Source organism: Mastigoproctus giganteus, chromosome 9 (genome assembly GCF_048544385.1).
Source record: "Mastigoproctus giganteus isolate SK-2022 chromosome 9, ASM4854438v1, whole genome shotgun sequence".
Lineage (NCBI taxonomy): Eukaryota > Metazoa > Arthropoda > Arachnida > Uropygi > Thelyphonidae > Mastigoproctus > Mastigoproctus giganteus.
In genome coordinates, this window is record NC_143583.1 from 12,592,040 (window position 1) to 12,610,044 (window position 18,005).

The 18,005-nt window shown below is 43.7% G+C and overlaps 1 protein-coding gene across 1 annotated transcript in view; it reads right to left on the reverse strand.

Annotated features, from left to right (window-relative positions):
* The window catches only part of LOC150080054 (uncharacterized), a 559,273-nt gene that overhangs the window by 237,998 nt on the left and 303,270 nt on the right, over positions 1–18,005 (reverse strand). The gene's annotated exons all lie outside the window — the stretch shown is intronic.

Below are 18,005 nucleotides of genomic sequence, written 5' to 3' on the forward strand. Positions count from 1 at the left end.
CGACATCCGTCCTTCCTCAATTTGAATTTATGCCCTCTCAGGTGATTATTCTGAGCAAGAGGAAGAATCCCATCGGCATTGAGCATGCTCAAGCCATTCAAAGCCTTATACACCTCTATCAGATCACCTCGCCGATGCCTAGTTTCCAGGCTCTGTAATTTGCAAACTTAAGCCTTTCTTCGTAAGAGCAACCCTTTGTTCCATTCACTAATCTTGTTGCCCTTCTCTGTACTCGTTCGAGCAGCTCTACATCCTTCTTGAAATGAGGCCTCCAGACCTGTATACAGTACTCAAGGTGTGGCCTGACCAATGCCTTATACAAGGGAATAATCACATCCTTATCCCTGCTAGAAAAATTCCTGTATATCATTGACAAGACACCATGAGCTACTCTTGCAGCTCGTCTGCACTGCTCAGAGAACTTCATATCTGCCTGCACAATTACCCCCAGGTCCTTTTCATTCTCTACCACTGCCAGCGTAGTACCACAGAGTTGATACGTTGATCTGGGGTTACTGTTTCCCATATGTAGTACTTTACATTTGTCAATGTTAAACTTCATTTGCCACCTCTCAGCCCATCTGCTCAACCTTTCCAGATCCTGTTGCAGCAGCATAGTATCAGTAGTGTCCTTAACAACCCTGCCAACCTTGGTATCATCTGCAAACTTGGACATTAAGCCTGATACACCATCATCAATATCATTTATAAATACAGAAAACAACAATGGACCCAACACTGAACCCTGAGGAATTCCACTAATAACATTAGTCCACGTTGAGCAGTGTCCATTGATTACCACTCTCTGTCTTCTGCCACTCAACCATCCCTTTATCCATAGCAGCAATTTGCCTCCAATGCCACACTTCTCCAATTTGTGCAGCAGTCTTCCATGCGCAACAGTATCAAAAGCCTTTCTAAGATCCAAATATATAATATCAAAGTTATTCCCTGCATCCAGTTCTTTTGTGACTACATCATAGTATCCAATCAAATTGGTCAGACAAGACCTGCCCTTAACAAAACCATGCTGTGTCTGAGCTATAACTGAATTCTTGTCCAGATGATCCTGCAGTGCTTCTTTAACCAGTGCCTCCATTAATTTTCCTGGAACCGAAGTTAAACTAACAGGTCTGTAATTACTTGTGTCAGCCTTTGATCCTCCTTTGTGAATTGGGGTTACATTTGCACATCTCCAGTCCATGGGTACCTCCCCTGAGTCCAAAGAAGCTCTCATAATTATGGCTAGGGGTTTGCTTACTTCCTTTGCTGCCTCCTTTAATATAACTGGATAGATCCCATCCACCCCTGGTGCCTTTTTTATGTTTATCCTCAGCAATTTCTCCTCCACTTTCCCCTCAGTTATTAGAAAATAATCTAGCTCACTGCCAATGTTTACTTCACCTACGACATTCCCCTTCCTGAATAACTCCTCATGTGTGAATGTAGATGCAAAATACTCGTTTAGATTGTTAGCCACCTGAGCAGGATCCTCAACTGTTGAACCATCAACATCCAGTGGACCAATCTGATTCATCCCTTTCCGTCTTGAGTTTAAATAGGTAAAGAACTCCCTTCTGTTCCTCCCTGCGTCCCTTGCCAAGGACCCCCCATAATCCGCCTTTGCCCGCCCAATCTCCTCTGCGACCTGGTCACAGACCAACCCATATCTATCACAGGCCCCAATGTCACCCATCAATCTGCACGCATCCCATGCACCTCTCTTCCCCTCCATATGCCCCACCAGTTCATCCGACAACCATCCAGGCCTGAACCCCGAACAATACCTCCCGGCTGGCACGCAAAGCCCGGCAGCCTCCAAGACCAGCTCCTTGAATGATTCCCACTTTGAACCCGCCGTCGGCAACATCACCAGCCGGTCCCACTGCACAGAATTCAAACACTGTCTCAGTCCACCGCAGTCGCCCCCACGGAAGCAACAACCCCTCCCTTCACCCCCAATGGCAGTCACCTATCTGAGCAAATCCCACTTCAGCACACTGCGACCACCGCCACCCAGTGGTTCATCCATCTGCAGATCCCCAATGCATGAAGAATCACTGCTGACAATCAAATCAAGAGCACCACTCCCTCCAGCCGCCCCCCGAACATGCTGATGCAGAAAACAATCATCCAACAAATCCACAAAAGTCCCGCCAGTGCGCGAGTAACCAGCCCCCAAATTCCAGTCAACATCCGGGAAACCAAAATCTCCCACCATAAGACACTCCGATCCACTGGCCCACTCCACCTCCCCGCACAGTTCCTCACCACACCCATCAGAGTCATTAGGCCCACAGCACACTCCTAGTCTCAACTCTGATCTCCCAATGTTTATGTCACACCAAACCGACTCCACACTGCACCGTCCAGCGATGTCGACTGGCTTCACTTCCTTGGTTTTTATGTGTTTCTTAACTAATAGCATAACCCCTCCTCCCTTCCTATCCTGTCTATCCTTTCTGTAGACGTTGTACTCCCCAAATTGCAGTTCTGCATCCCTTACATCTGTGTGACACCACGTCTCTGATATCCCAACAATATCCGCCTTCGACGCCCCGAGCAACACCTCAAATTCATCAAACCCACCCACTAAACTCCCAGCATTGGCGTACACGCAAGTATACCTGCACCCGTTTCTACTCCCAGCCACCCCAACACAACCCATGCGCCCACCCGTACCGCAATGGCTCCCAGCAGTCTCTGAAATACCATGCATCCCGCTCTCCAGGCCCCCGCTCACTCCAACAGAAGCAGCGCAAGAATCCCCCCCACCTCCGCCAGCGGCCACCGTCAATCCATCGGTCCCCGTCTCCCCCCAAGCCAGCAGTCCCCCGACCCACCCAACACCGCCCCGACAGCATCAGCAAACACCCCCGCACCCCCTCCATCCAAGCGCATCCCATCCCTGCAGAAGCAATCCCTCCTGCCAACAAGCACAGTCCAGGCTGAAAAAAATTCTACCCCTTGAGCCTTGCACAATCTTTCCAGGGCCGAATTGATCGACAAGGCTCTCATCATATACTCCCTCCTATCGTGTCTGGGCAGAATTGCAGACACTTTCAACTTCAACCGTAATTCTCGGCTTTTGTTCAACAGTGACCTGTACTTGTTAAGTAATTCTGCCGGTCTCCTACTCTTAATATTATTAGTGCCAACGTGTACAACTATATCACCTTTTGTGCCCTTAAAAGATGATATTCGCTCTACAACGTCATCAACCTTTGCCCCTGGCAGACATACCCTGGTCCTGTTCCACCTATCTTTTTTACAAAGCATGTTCCCCGTTTCCCTGACAATAGAGTCACCAACAACTACTAGTTCCTTCGGGACCAGCGCATTCTGCCTTAGGGGTTGTCTCTGTGTCACGCAATCCCAAGTGCAAGCTCTGGCGTTGATGTGGGCAGCTGAGAGCTTGATGGGCCCCTCAATTTAGTTTCTTCGAGGGCATCCACCCTGTTCTTCAAGCTCTCATATAGGCCCACAAGAACGCCGAGTTGTTGCCTGATATCGATACACTCCTTGCATCGCGCACACACAAAGACATCCCCCTTGGCAGTATCATGTCCCGTACCCGATTGCTCTGCAAACATCAAGCAAACAGTGCATTTTATAAGGCTGTGAGTCAGAGGACAACTGCCCCCCTCAGTTCTGCTCTGAGCCACAGCACTTCCATTAGCTTGAGCCTTTTGCTTTGCTGCTCTGGTCTGAGTCATGATTCTATTAATTCATTTTTTGGAATATATATAATTTTAATTATGTTTAGCCTCCCCCATCCAAGAAGTGGAAGGCTAAACTAGTTAAGGAGTGGTCCTTAGGGACTGAATTGAAGTTGGGGTTACGGCATTTCTCATATTAGGTCAAGCATATTTCATTTAATTAAAAGTGGATACAACTTCTTGTTGCCCTCTCCTATTTGTTTGTTTCAGTATATGGTGAGTAACAAAATAACACAGTAACAAAACATATACATGAACTAACAGATTAAATACAGCTTTGCATTGTTTCTATTGGAACATGCAGCAGTGTGGAAAGCAAGGTGTCAGAGAATTCAAGCTCTGCAGTGGGTCCTCATGGCACAAGTAAATACATGGGTAGTATTAACTGCACATACACTAATGCTAAGAAGCACAGGAAATAAATTTAATGGATTTGAAAATTTGATTTAGTCATCAGAGGCAGACATTGTAGGGATATCAGAGACACTATATCACTCAGAAATAGGATTCAAAATTTGAGTATGGGAAGTAGTGCAGCTGATTTTTTGGTTTTTGGTTTATAAGCCTGTTTTTTTGCATCACATGCCTCTACTAATGCTAATAGTTGTGTATACAGAAACGACATAAAGTGTATAGTGCCACAGGTCTTGAAGAACTGGAGGTTCCCCCAGCTCAGAAATGTAACTTTTGTTATGTAATACCGACTCCGTAAAGGCCAGCAAAAGTGTGAATTATTATGTGATTTGCATCGAGTAGTGCTGGGTTATGTTGGTCTGTTGTTCATCTGGCCACTTAGACTAGGGAACATGGAGTACCACAGTCCCCTAGCTGATGTCCAGTTCCAGGAGGAGGAGGTGGACCAGGAAGTAGGGTTGCATAAGGTTTTTGGAGGGTTCATCTGCAAAGAGACAAAGGCAGATTAGGGGAAGTCTCTGGAAAAAAATGCAAAGAAAAACAGAAAAGACTTCTCTGCTTGTATTAATAGCAAAAGGAAGGGATTGAATCACATTGATCCACCTGATGTTGGGATTAACTGTTGGTAATCCTGCCAACATCCATTGCTGTCCAACTTCAATTATAGAAAGTAAATGGATGTTGCCAACATCCATTTACTGTCCAACTTCAAACTCGCAGAACCAACTTTTCATCTTCCTCGTTTACTCATTCAACTGCCGTTTTCTGGAACAACCTTCCTTCATACGTATTTCCTGAAATTTAGAGTCAGCAGAAGTTCAAGTCTAATGTCAACAAATATCTTCTTTCATCTTCTCAACCTCCAACCCAATGATGGTACCAAGAACAATAGGTTCTAATACCTCTCGTGTTTGGGGTTTTCATTAAAAAAAAAAAAATCATAGGCTTGTAATCCATATAAGGAGCCTGATGATGTGAGAATATGGGAAGAGGTTTTTCAGCTGCAAGATCAGCACTCTCATTGCCTGGAATTCCAGAATGATGAAGAGAGGATGCTCTGATCGCGGAAGAGAACAGTCAGTGGGTTTTTTGGCTGCTGTAAAGGGATAAGTATTTTGATACTTTTACTGTATTCTTTGTTAATTAACATACTACATTGCATTTTACAAAGATAGTAAATAGGTTTAGTGGCATTCGTTAGCTTCTTATTTTGAATTTAACTAGTGACTTTCATGACCCAGACTAGACCTGTGAAGCAAAAAACACAGCCTAGCAAGAGTGTTGGGACTCGATGGAGAAACGAAGGGTACGATTCTTCAATGCATCAGTCTCAAAAAATGCGCAAAATGTGAAATGTTTGCTGAACTTTCTAAAACAGGACATAATCTAGCCAAGTAGGATGTCTTTGTGTGTGCTAGATGCCAACAGTGTCAAGAAATTAGGTGGATACTCAGCGTTTTGATGGGCATCTATGAAAGCTTGAGGTGTAGGTTAAATGCCCTCAAAGAAATTAATATGAGAGGCCCATCAAGCTCTCAGCTTCCCAGCTCAACGGCAGAGCTGACTCCTGTGCATCAGGTAACACAGAGGCAATCTCCAAGGCAGAATGTGCTGGTCCCAAAGGAACTAGTTATTGTTGGTGACTCTATTGTCAGGGAGACGGGGAACACACCATGCAAGGAGGATAGGTCGGACAGGAGCAGGGAATGTCTGCCACGGGCAAAAGTTGATGACGTTGTAGAGCAGATATCTTTTAAGGCCACAAAAGGTGTTATTGTTGTACACGTTGGGACTAATGAAATTAAGAGTAAGAGATCTTCAGATTTACTCAACAAGTACAGGTCAATGTTGAAAAAAATTTGGGAGTTAGGGTTGAATGTGAAAGTGTCTGCAATTCTGCATAGACATGATAAGAGAGAGTATATGATGAGAGCCATGTCGATCAATTAGGCCCTGAAGAGGTTGTTGAAGGCTCAAGTGGTAGATTTTTTTTCAGCATGGGCTGTGCTTGTTGACCAGAGAAACTGCTTCTAAAGGGATGGGATACACTTAAATAGAAAAGGTGCAAGAATATTTTCCGATGGTATCGAAGCAGTGTTATGTGGGTCGGAAAACTGCTATCTTGGGGGAAGATACACAGACAAAAAGGTTAACAGTGGCCGCAAGCAGAAAGAAAAGTGATTTTTGCACTGTTTCTATTGTAATGAGCAGTAGCATGGAAAGCAAGGCAATGGAGATTTATAGTGTTAGGTTAACTAGATAAAATGTGTTAGGTTAACTAAGAGTAGAAACAGGTGCATGTATACTTGCATTTACACCAATGCTAGGAGTATAGTTAATAAATTTGATGAGCTTGAAGTGCTAGTCAAGATATCAAAGGAAGATAGTGTTGGGATATCAGAGACAATGTCACACAGATATAAGCAGTGCAGAATTGGAATTTGGGGAGTACAATGTGTACACAAAGGATAGACAGGACAGGAAAGGAGGAGAGGGGGTTGTAGTAGTAGTAGTAGTGGCAAGTGATGCAAGAAAGCAAGTGTATGAGCTTATGCAGCATTATCCAAAAAAAAAAAAAAAAAAAAAAAATCACACAATTCCCTCCAAATGCCTGTCCAGTTCCTCCTTAAATTTATTTAACCTATCAACTTCCACAACGACAGATGGAAGTTTGTTCCAGCAATTAACCACCTGCTGGCTAAAGGCAAATTTCCGCACATCTATTCTACATCTGTCTTTTCTTAATTTGAATTTATGCCCCCTTAGGTTCGTAATCTGAACAAGTAGAAAGATCCCATCAGAATTCAGCGTGCTCAATCCATGCAAGGCCTTATACACCTCAATCAGATCACTGCGCAGGTGCCTAGTCTCCAGCCACTGCAATTTCCAGAACTTAAGCCTCTCTTGGTAAGAGGATCCCTTCATTCCCCTCACCAATCTTGTTGCCCTTCTCTGTACATGCTCAAGCAAATCTACATCCTAATTAAAATGAGGGCTCCAGACCTGTACGCAGTACCCAAGGCGTGGCCTGACCATTGCCTTATGGAGAGGGACAATCACCTCCTTCTCCCTGCAAGCAAAATTCCTATATATCACTGACAAAACCCCATGACCTGCCCTGGCAGCCTGTCTGCATTGCTCAGAAAACTTCATATCTGACTGCACAATTACTCCCAGGTCTTTTTCATTTTCTACCACTTTAAGTGTAGTATCACACAGTCGGTACATTTCTCTGGGGTTATTTCTACCCATATGCAGTACTTTGCATTTCTCAAGGTTAAAATTCAGTTGCCACTTCTTAGCCCATCTACCCAAATTATCTAGATCCTGTTGCAGTAGCACACTGCCATTACTGTCATCATTAACAATCCTGCCAACCTTTGTATCATCTGCAAACTTCAACACTAAGCCTGATATACCTTCATCAATATCATTGATAAATATACGAAACAACAGAGGACCCAACACCGAACCCTGTGCGACTCCAATAATAATATTAGTCCACAAAGAGCAGCACCCATTAATTACCACCCTCCGTCTTCTCCCACTCAACTATCCTTTTATTCATTGTAGCAACTTATCCTTAATACCATTCTGCTCCAATTCATACAATAGTCCTCCATGCACAACAGTGTCAAAAGCTTTCCTGAAATCCAAATATATATATCAAAATTATCTTTTGAATGCAGTTCCTTTGTAACCACACCACAATATCCTATCAAATTTGTCAGACAAGACTTTCCCTTAACAAACCCATGCTGTGTCTGAATTATTGCTGCAGTCTTGTCTAGATGATCCTGCAATGCATCTTTAACCAGTGACTCCATTATTTTACCTGGAACAGAAGTTAAACTAACTGGCCTGTAATTACTCGTGTCACGCTTTGATTCCCCTTTGTGAATTGGGGATACATTTACACATCTCCAGTCCGTGGGGACCTGCCCTGAGTCCGAGGATGCTCTCATAATTATGGCTAAGGGTTTGCTTAGTTGTTTTGCCGCCTCCTTTAATATATGAATAGATCCCATCCACCCAAGGTGCCTTTCTTATGTTTAACTTCAACAATTTCTCCTCCACTTTGCTCTCAGTTATTATAAAATCATTAAGCACCCTGCTACAATTTGATAACCTTCTGCAATTTTCAAACCTTAATAACTCCTCATGTGTGAATGTAGATGCAAAATACTCATTCAATTTGTTTGCTATCTGAGCAGGATCATCAACAGTCGAACCATTGATATCAAGTGGACCAATCAGATTCATCCCCTTCCTTTTGGAGTTTATATAAGGAAAGAAATCATTGATGTTTTTCTTAGCATCTTTTGCCAAAGATTTCTTGTAATCAGCCTTCGCCTGCCTAACCTCCTTTGTGACCTGATTACAGATTAGCTTATATCTGCCATAGGCTTCTGAGTCGCTTGATAATTTATATGCATCCCATGCATATTTCTTCTCTGTCACGAGTCTCATTAGTTCATTTGATAACCATTTAGGCCTAAAACTTGAACAATCTTAATAGGTATGAAACTTTTAGTAGCATCCACGATTAATTCCTTCAATGTTTTCCACTTAGAATTTACTGTTGGTAGCATCATCAGTTGATCCCACTGTACAGAATTTAAAAAATGTCTGAGACCACTGTACTCACCTTTACAGAAGCAAAAACCCTTTCCTTTACCCCTGATGGTAATTATATCTTTAAGTAAATCCCACATCAGTACACTGTGATCACTGCCACCTAGTGGTTCCTTTATCTGCAAATTCTTAATACATGAATGATCACTGCTGATAACCAGATCAAGAATATTACCCTCTCTGATTGCCTCTTGAACATGCTGCTGCAGAAAACAATCATCCAATAATTCCGCAAATTTCTTACTAGTGTGTGAGTGACCAATCCACAAGTTCCAGTCAATATCTGGGAAGTTAAAATCCCCCATTATAAGACATTCTGATTTACTAGCCCACTCTATTTCTCAAAATATAGGCCTAATGACTCGAATGAGTACAATTGTTCATTGTACCCATTTGAGTCATTAGGCCTATAACACACTCCTACTCTTATTTTTGCTTTCGCAGTGCTTATGTCACACCAAACTGACTCAACAGTGCACTGTTCATCTATATCAACTGGATGCACTTCTTTTGATTTTATGTTTTTCTTAATTAACAGCATAACACCTCCTCCCTTCCTATCCTATCTATCCTTTCTGTACACATTGTACTCCCCAAATTCCAATTCTGCATTCCTAATATCAGTGTGACACCACTTCTCTGATATCCCAACAATATCCGCCTTTGATGTCTTGACCAACACCTCAAATTCATCAAATTTATTTACTATACTTCTAGCATTGGTATACATGCAAGCATACATGCACCTATTCCTATTCCTAGTTACCCTAACACATCCTATATACCCACCTGTTTCACGATGACTGTCATCAGTCCCTGAAACCCCCAGCATCCCTCGCTCCAGGTCGCTACTTATTCTAATAGAATTTGTGCAAGAATCAAGAATCACCTTCACCTCTGCCTGCGGCTACTTTTAACCTTTTAGTTTGTGAAGCCCCCAAGCTAGCAGTTTTCCGACTCACCTAACACTGTCTCCATAGTATCAGCAAATATTCTTACACCCTTTCTATTTAAGTGTTTCCCGTCCCTGTACAAGCAGTCTCTCCTGTTAACAAGCACAGACCACGCTGAAAAAAATTCTACCCCTTTAGCCTTGCACATTCCCTCCAGGGCCGAATTTATTGACAACGCTCTCATCATGTACTCCCTCCTATCGTGTCTGGGCAGAATTGCAGACACTTTCAAATTTGACCCTGACTCACGACTTTTTTGCAACATTGACCTGTACTTTTTAAGTAAATCTGCAGATATCCTACTCCTAATGTCATTGGTGCCAACGTGTACAACAATATCACCTTTTGTGCCCTTAAAAGATGATATATGCTTTACGTCATCAACTTTTGCCCCTGGCAGACATACCCTGGTCCTGTTCCATCTATCCTTTTTACACAATATATTCCACATCTCCCTGACAATAGAGTCACCAACAATAACTAGTTCCTTCGGGACCAGCGCATTCTGCCTTGGAGATTGCCGCTGTGTTGCCTGATGCCCAGGAGTGAGCTCTGGCTTTGAGTTGGGGAGATGACAGCTTGACGAGCTCTCATATTAATTTCTTCTAGGGCATCTACCCTACACCTCAAGCTTTCATAGACGCCTAGTAGAACACTGAGTTGATGCCTAATTTCTAGACACTCTCTGCACCTGGCTTGGTTTTGGTTTGGTTTTATTGGCGCATTAGCTACTAAGGCTATAATGCGCCAAGACCAGGTCATTTATAAAAAATTTTAAACTTTCAGTGATCTAATTAGTTAGGTCACTATGTCAAAAGGTATAACAAATATATAAAAGAAAAATGTAAAAATTTTATATACGAGTAAAAATATTTATTGATTTTAAAAAGCTAAAAACAGCAGACACATTGTCATTGTCAGATAAAATCTGACTGAGTGTATATGGCTCAGTCAGATGGTTAAAAGCGGTAAAACGGATATTGGTAAAATCTGGACATTCAATTAAAATGTGTCTAATTGATAAAATTCTGCCACAGGACTCACACATAGGAGGGTCATCAGCCCTCAGCAAAAAAGAATGAGTCAAATGACTATGTCCTATGCGGGTCCGGGCAAGAACAACTTCCTCCTTACGATTCCTGCGCAGACTAGACTGCCACAGTTCAATTACAGGCTTTATATGATATAGTTTATTCCCAGTCTGTCCATTCCACAAATCCTGCCATTGGGAATGTATCTTCTGCTGTTTTGTTTGCCTGTAGTCTGTATAGGGGACTGACAGGCAGTGATTATTATTGGGGATTGCTGATTTGGCTGCGGTGTCAGCCAAATCATTTCCCCTAATCCCAATGTGGCTGGGAATCCAGCAGAAGCGGATATCATATTCACGTCCACGGAGAAAGTGAATCTTCTGCTGAATGCTAGACAGAACTGGATGAGGATTATATCTCACAGATATTAAAGCCTGTAACATGCTGAGCGAGTCTGAATATAAAATGAACTGTTGGTATTGGCATTCACTAATGTGATCCAAGGCTAACTCTATAGCGTGCAGCTCTGCAGTAAATATGCTGCATTCAGAGGGAATCTGCTCCGATGTAGTAGTGTCTGTAAAGACAGCAGCAGATCCCACATATGATTCCGACTTCGAACCATCTGTGTAGACTGGCGCGAAGTCAGAATATTCAGTTCGGTGTGCTGAATGAAGCTGCAGGTAGACAGATGATGGAGTGTCTGACTTTCCCCAATTTCTAAGAGACAAGTCACATGCTGGGACATGAGCATGCCAGGGTGGAAAGGGTTGCTTTGGTGTTTGGGCAACCTTGTCTACCTTGATATTGAGTTCTTTGAGTAGCTCTTGGAGACGAATACCAAAAGGACGACTGGCAGTCTTACGGGTATTGTATAAATTTTCCCATTGTGGCTCAAAAACGAATGGCCACGTAGGATGGTCTGGCAGGGATTTCAGTTTTAAAGCGTACTTTAAAGACAACTGCTTACGTCGAAGCGATAACGGTGGTTCGTTTGCTTCGACGTATAAGCTCTGGACAGGAGATGTGCGATATGTTCCAGTAGCAATATGTAGGGCCTGATGATGGACGGGGTCCAGCCATCGCAGGACACTGTCTCTGGCTGAGGAATATACCTGGGACCCATAGTCTAGTTTGGATTGCACAAGTGCACGGTAGAGCCAGAGAAGGATACATCGGTCTGCTCCCCAAGATGTAGAGAGCGAGCGGAGAATATTAAGCCCACGTGTGCACTTTGTGCGGAGTTGATGGATATGATCCAAAAAGGTCAGTTTTTTATCGAATATGAGTCCCAAGAATTTTATGTTCGCTGCTACTGGAATAGCATATTGTCCGAGCCTTAATTCGGGTTCAGGATGAAGATTACGCTTACGACAAAAGTGTACGCAAACGGTCTTCTCCGGCGAGAACCTGAAGCCATTAGCAAGTGCCCAGAAATTCAGATTATCAATGGCTTTCTGCAGTTGTCTTTCAATAACCCTCATGTTGCACGACTGACAAAAAATGCTAAAGTCATCAACATAGAGGGCACTGTTTACAGTTGGAGGAAGTTGTTCTGTGATTGAATTAATTTTGATGGCGAAAAGCGTGACACTTAATACTGATCCTTATGGTACTCCCTCCTCTTTGGATTCGGGTTCAGGATGAAGATTACGCTTACGACAAAAGTGTACGCAAACGGTCTTCTCCGGCGAGAACCTGAAGCCATTAGCAAGTGCCCAGAAATTCAGATTATCAATGGCTTTCTGCAGCTGTCTTTCAATAACCCTCATGTTGCACGACTGACAAAAAATGCTAAAGTCATCAACATAGAGGGCACTGTTTACAGTTGGAGGAAGTTGTTCTGTGATTGAATTAATTTTGATGGCGAAAAGCGTGACACTTAATACTGATCCTTATGGTACTCCCTCCTCTTGACTGAAAGAAGGAGAGAGTGAGGATCCCACGCGAACTTGGAAAGATCGATTGGCTAGAAAGTTTTTAATAAAAATTGGGAGTTGCTCTCTAAGACCAAGGCTATGCAGATCTTTTAAGATGCCAAATTTCCAAGTTGTGTCATACGCTTTCTCCATGTCAAAGAACACCGACACCAAGTGTTCGCGTTTTAGGAAAGCATCCCGGATGGATGCTTCCAATCTAATAAGATGGTCCAAAGTGGACCGGTTCCTTCGGAAGCCGCACTGGATGCTGGAGAGAAGGTCATTTGATTCTAAATACCATATTAAACGAGAATTAACCATTCTCTCCAGGATTTTGCACAGACAGCTAGTCAGAGCAATAGGACGATAGTTGGTGGTGACTTTTGGATCCTTTCCTGGCTTAGGAAAGGCAAGAACGATTGCCTTTCGCCAGGAGTCCAGAAACTGCCCTTCAATAAAGATTCTGTTATACAGAAGGAGCAGACAATCCATAGATTTTGGTGAAAGATGTTTAATCATTTCATAATGGATGCCATCTGGTCCAACAGCACTTGCTTTGGAAAGAGTGAGGGCTCTTTTCAGTTCCTCTATAGTGAACGCCCCGTTGTAGGGATAGAGGCCCTTGGACTTAAAATTAAGTGCTTGTTTTTCCAGTTTATGTTTCAGGACCAGGAACTCTGGAGAGTACGAGGATGTTGCGGAGATGTTAGAGAATGTTTCCCCAAGAGCATTGGCTATTGCAGTTGGATCTGCAATAGTGCATCCATTATAATCTAGGATTGAAGAGGGATGGGATGTATATTTCCCCTTCATTTTCCGGATTTTATCCCAGACTACCTTAGAGTTGGTAGACTGGTTAATAGATGATGTAAAACGGATCCACGATTCCTTTTGACTCTGACGACGGATGTAGCGTGCTTTGGCTCGTGCATGTTTGAAGGCTATAAGGTTGTTCGTGGTTGGATATCGGCGAAATATCCCCCACGCTTTGTTTTGAGCCTTTTTTGCTGCTGTACATTGTGAATTCCACCAAGGTTTGGGAAATGGTGGAAACCGGGCAGATGTTTTTGGGACAGCATTAGCAGCTGCTTGGACGATGATTTCTGTGATGTACTTTACTGCGTGATTGATCGGCTCCCGACTGACTGTACTGAGGTCGAAATTTGCCTGATGTTGGAAGGCATTCCAGTCACCCTGATCAAACTTCCACCGTGGTAACCTAAAAGGAAGATATGGGCTCCCACTGTGTAACAAGGTTATCACAGGGAAGTGATCACTTCCGCATGGATTCTCCTCCACTTCCCAAGTGAGTGAAGGGAGTGGAGAAGGGGAGCAGATAGAGAGATCAATGGCAGAAAAAGTACGGGTAGGCATGTGGAAGGTGTTTGTTCCAGTATTTAGAAGGGAAAGGTCATTGTCATTGAGCATATGCTCTATGACTCGTCCCCTTCCGTTGACATTAGCACTAACCCCACAGGGTGTTATGTCCGTTAAAATCCCCGAGAAGTAAGAAAGGGGGAGGCAACTGCGTTAGAAGATCATCAAGGTCTTCCTGGGAGATGTCAGTCCCAGGTGGCAAATAGATAGAGCAGACCGTTAATAAAAATCCCACCGTAAGGCGAATTGCAACAGCTTCTATGCTAGTTGTAATTAGCAAGGGCTGCACTGGGGTCTGGTTACCCACAAGGATAGCCACTCCCCCATGAGCAGAGCCATCAGCAATTCTGTCCTTTCGAAAAATTGTGATGTTGTGCAGGGTGGGATCATCATTTGCCTTTAGATATGTCTCCTGCAAGCAAAAGCAAACTGGCTCGTGCTTTTGCAGGAGGGCCTTGATGTCATCAATATTTCGCCGGAATCCATGACAATTCCATTGTAGGAATTTAGCTATTATTTTGGCTTGGTGGGTCCATCAGGCGGCTTCCGAGGTGCTGAGGGCTTACTTTTATCAGTCTTGGGTTTATCTTTTTTGGGGAAGAATGGACGCTGTCCCGTGTCCATTTCTTCCTCCGCAAAGAGTTCCAAGACTGAATCTTCGGGTACCTCCTTCTGCTCGACATCCATGTTTTCTTGAGTTCTAGGGGGGACTTCCCCTTTCTTATTCTTTTCTTTCATAATTTCCTTTGTTGCTTGTGGAGCATTAGGAGGTACTGATATAGGAGTGGCAGCTGATTGGTTTTTCTGTGCAGGTTTTTGAGAACTTAAAAGATAACGCGCGATGGGAGTGAAAGACTCCTTTGGAGGAATGGTCATGTCCGTCTGAGTTCTGACGGAACATCTCCCTGCTACCTTCTGGGCGTAGGTAGGTTTGTTGATATTCAGGGGTTTTACCGATTTCCTTGCCTCCTGGTATGATATATTTAGCTCTGCCTTCAGCCGTTGAATTTCTTTTTCTTCTTTCCACCTCTGGCATGCTCGTGAGTAGGCTGGGTATTCGCCTTCACAGTTAATACAGGTGGGTTTTGCGGCTGAACATGCTGTTGTTTCTTGGTCCTTTGCACCGCATCGAACGCATGCAAGGACTCCACGGCAGGCCATTTGAGAGTGTCCATACTTCTGGCATTTAAAACACCGTAAAGGGTTCGGAACGGATGGATGCACTGAAAAATTGATTTATCCAGCTTTAATCTCATCAGAAGGTTTAGGAGAGTTAAAAGTCAGGATAACACTCCTGGTTTTAACAAGTTTTCCATCCCTTCGCGAAGTAATTCTTTTGACGGCAATAACTCCCTGTGGTTTTAATTCGGAGCAGATTTCCTCCTCGGTTACGTCGAGAAGGTCCCACTCCGAAATGACACCTCTCGATGAATTGAGTGTTCTGTGTGGTGTCACTGTTATAGGGATTCCTCCGATTGATGTTGTTCGGAGTAGATGTTCTGATTGCCTGTCATTTTTAGTTTCAATTAAAAGGTCTCCAGAACAAAGCCTCTTAACTGATTTGGGTGAACCTGCTAACCCATCTAACCCTTTTTGAATAAAAAAGGGCGACATTTTACCAATCGGTGTTTCATTGGTAGAATGCATAATTAAGAACCTTGGGACAGGCCCTGATGGTAATTCCTTTCGCTGCCTCTTTTTAGCAATAATGCTATCTGAATCTTTGTCTATGGTTTCAGATAGGGACCGGGTTGGGGCCCCTGAAGAAATAAGTTTATCAGGATTCATGGAGTTTTTTAAATTGTTCAGTGCCCGGGCTCCCCACCCACCACGGAGCCCAAAGGGACGCCCACTACCCGGCATGCAATAAATGCGCTCGGGAGTGGAACGCCAGGGCTACCCAGACACTATACCCGCACCGCCGCCAGCCTGAATCCTGTCCCTCGGACCATGAGGGTATGGGCGTGGCATTGACACGGTTGACCCTCGCAGGCGAGCCTACTAGCTGATTGATCCTAGCCGGGCCTTCCAGGACCACCTGACTTGTCGAAGCAGGGGCCAAAGTGGTGTATTGAAGCTCGGCCCCTCAACCACCAGGATCCCCCTTTCCGAATTTCCACGGGTCGCAGCGCACGGCAAACACGCCGGATTCCATTGATGTAAGCCTGGAACCTAGGCTGTGGGCATTGGATACCAGTGATGCTAGTCTGGAAGAGTGGCAGCGTCACTGGGAGGTCCCCTCACCACGTACAGGTGCCCACGTCGAGGGGGCTCTGCACCTGGCACACACACACACAAAGGCATCCTCCTTGGCTAGATCATGTTATGCTGTTAGTTAAGAAACACAAAATCTAAGACAGTGCATTCAATTGACATTAGTGGACAATGCAATGCTGAGTATGCTTGGTCCGCAAGCGCTGGGAAAGGAAAAATGAGAGTAGGCGTGTGTTATAGGCCTAATGAATCTGATGAGTATAATGAGCAATTGTGCAGAGAAATAGAGTGGGTAAGTAAATCAGAATGTCTTATAATTCGGGATTTTAACTTTCCAGATATTGACTGAAACTTGTGTTTGGCCACTCGCACACTAGCAGGACTTTTTTGAATTTATTGGATGAGTGTTTTCTACAGCAGCATGTTCGAGAGGCAACTAGAGGAAGTAATATTTTTGATCTGATTACCAGTAGTGATTATTCATGCATTAACAATTTGCAGATAAAGGAACACTGGGTGACAGTGATCACGGTGAGCTTGGTTTTTTCTAAGGCCATATTGCTCTGGAATATGCGGTTGTCATTCCCTGACCTTTCCGCATCCTCCGTATTTGGTGGTCATGGGTTTCAACCCCGGTCTAATCAAGAAGTGTGTGCTACGAACTGCTGCTCCTGCCCACCTGGTTACGGAGGTGCTTTCACAGTGTGCCGAAGTGGGATTTACTCAAAGAGGTAACTACCGTCAAGGGTAAAGGGAAGAGTTTTTGCTTTCGTAAAGGTGACTCAGGTGGTCTGAGACAGTTTTTAAATTCTGTACAGTGGGATGAACTGATGATATTACCAACGTTGAATTCTAAATGGAAAGCCTTCAGGGACTTAATCTTGGAGGCTACTAGGCTTTTCATTCCAACTAAGAAATACTGTTTAAGGTTGAGGTTTAAATGGATGTCGGATGAATTAATGAAGCTCGTGGCAGAGAAGAAAAATGTATGAGACACAAAAATTTTCAGGTGACACAGAACCCTATGGCAGATATAAGCTTTTTTGTAATCAAGTCACAAAGAAGGTTAGGCAGGCGAAGGCAGATTACGAGAAATCTTTGGCAAAGGATGCAAAGAAAAACAGCAAAGTGTTCTTTACTTACGTAAACTCTAGAAGAAAATGGATGAATCAGATTAGACCATTTAACATAGATGGGTTGAGTACTGATAATCATGCTCAGGTAGTTGATAAACTGAATGAGTATTTTGCTTCTACATTCACACATGCGAAGTTATTCAATGAGGGGAATGCTAGAAGTTATCAAACTCTAACAGGTAGCTAAGTGATTTTGTAAATCACTTAGTGAAAAGAGAAAAGTGGAGGTTAGCATGCTTAAATTCATGAGATAACAAGCACAAGAGTGGAAACATATCACTTAGAAATGAAAAATGTTAGTTTCTTTAGCGGATGATTAGTCACCAAGTTCACGAACGAAATGAGGTTGTAAGGGAGATTTTGTTGACTGGGTAGGGATAGATAGTATATCTGCAGAGAGTTACTTTAAAACCAAGTAAACTAAATTGAGGGGCCCATCAAGCTCTCAGCTGCCCACATCAACGCCAGAGCTTGAACCCCCAAGGCAGAATGTGCTGGTCCCAAAGGAACTAGTAGTTGTTGGTGACTCTATTGTCAGGGAAACGGGGAACATGCTTTGTAAAAAGGATAGGTGGAACAGGACTAGGGTATGTCTGCCAGGGGCAAA